The following is a 3,828-nucleotide window of genomic DNA, read 5'->3' on the forward strand; positions in this document are numbered from 1 at the left end:
ATCCTTGCAAAAGGCTCAGCTGTGAGAGGACTCATGCCCCATGGACCTTGCTTCTGTTTGGCCCTCTGCCCTTCTCAGAAGGCTTCCACATGTGCTTGATTTCTCATATCAAGGCAGGCACAGCAGATATCAATCCCTTCCCGAACCTGAGAGGGCATACAAAGGTCGGTACCATGCTCAAGACCATGGTGCCAAGTCATGGCAGAACCTGGAGGAAAACAATGGGTTTCTCAATACTCCTTTTGTGTGATAATTCACTTTTTGTGCAAATATCTGGATTCCTTTTATTGTCCAATTAGATTACTCAGGCTTTAAACTTGCGAGAATTTGCTTTCTTTTGGTGTTCAGAAGAGTCCAGGTTTTTGCCACGTCGCACCGGGTAACCTCAAGGGAGACAGAAAGTGTAGACACCAGCAGAAGTGAGCAAACAGCTCGGTGGATGTTTATTAATGTACAGTCATTAGATCATTATAATAATAACAATAATTATAGTAATACTAGTAATCACGATTTTTTTTTTTTTTTGCCTTTCTGGAAAGACAGGCTCTAGTCTCAGCTGAGTGAAGCTTTAAGTTGGCTCTTATTTTCTTATTTTGTCTCCCTTTTTTCCCTACTCCCCTGCACTCCCAATCTGAAAAGATGTCTATGAATCCATTCCCCGGTCTATGTTTTCAGACAGTCTGAAGATTATTCCAATCAGGCTAAGGACTGATTTTAATTTTCCACAAGTAGATACAAGCTCACAAAACCTTAGCAGCTGGCAACTCCTGAGACTTGGGACTGCTCTTTTTGTCCCTCCCTGTTCTTTCCTGCCAGCAGGCTCCTAATCTCTCTTGGCATAGGACTCGGTCTCTCGCTAGGGGACCTGCACTGGTGGACACACTCAGCCCGAGTGACCCTGAGACAGACTCAGCATAAACATGGCCCCTCGTGAGTCCAGTTTCTGGGGTAAGTGAACAAACATGGGGCTGGAAACCCGGAACTGGGCATTGTTCAAGGACTATCACCTGCTCCGTGGCTCTCTTTGTACCCTGGGGCTGGCTGGGTTGTAGAGTGCATGCCTCGTCCAGGACCACACAAAGGCCAACATTTTATCAACACTCAACAGCCAAGTAAACACTTGATTCACTTACTTTTTCCTGGCTTTGCTCTACTTGATAAAGAGGAAGTGTCCTGGGGAGAGAGAGTGAGGGCAGTGTCAGCAGAAATAACTGTTCTGGGCTCTCTTGTGGCAGAAATAGTGCGCACCAGGGCTTACATACGCTGTGGGGCCATTTTCACAGGTGGGAAAGGGCATTTCTCACCCAAGTCAACTGTGGCTTCTTTCACTGTGTAAAGCTGTTGCATTTGAATTCGTTGAGGTTGAGGAAGGGACTACTTAATTATTATGAAGTGGAAAAGACTGAACAGAAGGATCGTTTCACAGTCTAAGTTACCAAGACTATCAGACTAAAGGGGCTGATTCTTTAATCTTCATACAATCCCCATCATTCTTGAAAAACCTTAACTCTAGTCTACTATAATATTTTGGGGGTATTTATGCGGTCAGCATCTCTCAAGAAAATGCAAGGCCAATACTTTGTAGTTATAAATATGATTATAAATATGTTGATGACAATGTATTAAAGTAGATGGCCTGGTGTTTCACAGACACCTTTTAATCCTTAATTCTGTTTCTATTTCGTGATCATGTTGGGGAAGTGTGGAGTTTGAGTTGGAAAATGAAAAGGAATTTGAGAAGATCATTGTGGAGGGATTGTTCTGTCCCTGCCAGCTCAGGAACTCCTGGGCTGAACCTCTCTATATATTCCTGATTGCATTTGGAGATCAACTGTGGGAGCAATGTAATAGAAGAGATTCAACCCATGTCACACCAGTAAGAGTGAGTGAGGTGGTCATTGAGTAGCATATTTGGAGACACTACCCTGGTAATAAAGAGCTGAAATTTTCTCCCGGGGCAAAAGACCTGACATCTGCTTTGAGAGATGTTCTGAGGCTGGCCTATCAGAAAGTGGGGCACAAATCAGGGTGAGAAACAAGATGAACACAACTTCATACTTTCATGATCCTACTAGAAACAAATTCACCTAAAGAAGCTGGAATTTTCTGATCCTTCTGGTCTACCTGGATCTTATTAGAAGAGGGTCTTCTGTAAGATGCATTGGAGAGCCTGAGTGCTCAGAATCAAAGGTGGTATAGGTGAGTTGGGTGAGGGAGATCACCATATCTTGTTGGGGGTAGTGATCAAGCCTTGGCAAGAAATCTTTCCAAACTCTGAAAAGTTAAAGCAAAAGCGGTAATAATCAATGGTCTCCTGTGTTTGTTGGAGTAAAACACTTGATAAATGCCCTTTCAAATCATAGTGATTGTTCATTCTGTCAATATTTGTTTAACACTTACTGGTGCCAGGAATGATCTAGGCATTAGGGATAAAATGGTGATGAGACGGATGTCCGTGCCCTCACTGAGCTAATGCACTGTTCCATGGATAGCAGTAAACTGAAGATGTGACCACCACAGACAATGGTGTGTGCTTTTCTGGAAACCTATCAGGTTTCAAATCTTTTGGTTGAGAACATAAGAGATCTGAGTGTGAGACTTCTCATGCTTCACTACTTGTACGACATCAAGGGTCAAGATGCAACGGCGAAAACTCAACATCAGATGTGTCCATTTAAGCCTACTGACTCTTGACTTGAGGAAATGGGAACTCTCGGTCACTCCAGGGACACCTCAGGCTCGACCAGGGTTGTGTTTGGAGCAGTAGGGACTGTTGATGACTTCATGTCTCTGTTCTTGGCTTGGGCTTGTTGCCTTTGGCCCTAGGTCTAGGCTCTGCCCACATGTGTCCTCTGGCTGAAGTTCTGATGATCACATGAGGCACTTTTCCTCAGAGGCCAAAACAGAGTTGTTGGTTAGTTAGCAGAGTGGGCTGGTGGCCCACTAGCAAAGATGCTGGCTGTGACTTAAAGCACCAGGAGTGGGCAAGGGAAACCCTCCTTTATGAAAACCGATGAGGGTCCTCGGGGAAAAAGAACAAAGACTTATGGTAGGGAATCTGCAACTCTGGGCAAAGATACACCTGGAAGCAAAACACAGGCATAACTGCCAGGAACCAGGTCTGCTGGGAACTGCTGGGGATAGGGCCAGCCAGGAGCACCTGGTCAGGAAGCCAAGGACAGGAAGCTTCTGTGTTTCAAGGTTCTGTAGGCTGGAAAAGAAGGTGCAGGGTTACTACAAGAACTATGTGTTCCATATTCCTTTCCCAAGGAGGACAAGTTATCCAATTGCCATGCATGCTCTTCTAAGGGTAATAGATCAAAAGAGTGGAATTTGGGATCTACCCAGAAAATCTAGAATATGTGGCTGTCATGTTGTGAGTGAGGTGATGCTCCTTCCCCGCCCCATGTGGAGGGATACCTCTTATGTACTTTGGCCTCTTGTTTGTCGTCCTCTTTTTTCTTATTTACTGATTGCTTGAAAACATGGGCAAGTACGAGTGGCATGATTTTTCCTGTTTGTAGTTACACTTCATATTGTTCACATACACCTTAAAAGAAAGATGAAAACTCTACCTACCCCTGTGTATATTTGTAAGTTAGGACCTAAATGTTTTCATCATAAGTTTGAAAAGTTATTTCTTGGCAACAAATAAGACAAATACACAATATTCTATAAGCTGAAATAAGATGATGATTGATTATGATTAGAATATATGTTATGTGACTTGATAAAATAAGTTTTAACTATTTTATTGAAGAAAATCCACCAACTATAAAAGGAATCTCATAAAATCTTTCTCTGCACATTTTATATAATGTATCTTGA

The 3,828-nt window shown here is 43.1% G+C and overlaps 1 long non-coding RNA gene across 2 annotated transcripts; it reads right to left on the minus strand.

Moving 5' to 3' along the window:
- Positions 1-215: 215 nt before the first annotated feature.
- Positions 216-3,319, minus strand: LOC121100529. 2 transcript variants are annotated; one of them, XR_005832288.1, is made up of 3 exons: positions 2,125-3,319; positions 1,134-1,173; positions 216-384 (listed from the first exon to the last, which is right to left on the minus strand). It is a non-coding gene; the product is annotated as an uncharacterized LOC121100529 (long non-coding RNA). The 2 variants fall into 2 exon arrangements; XR_005832287.1 differs by lacking the exon at positions 216-384 and having other exon boundaries at positions 533-1,173.
- Between the last annotated feature and the right edge of the window lie 509 nt (positions 3,320-3,828).

The sequence above is a fragment of the Ursus maritimus genome, unplaced genomic scaffold (assembly GCF_017311325.1).
Source record: "Ursus maritimus isolate PB19 unplaced genomic scaffold, ASM1731132v1 scaffold_4, whole genome shotgun sequence".
Taxonomy (NCBI): Eukaryota; Metazoa; Chordata; class Mammalia; order Carnivora; family Ursidae; genus Ursus; species Ursus maritimus.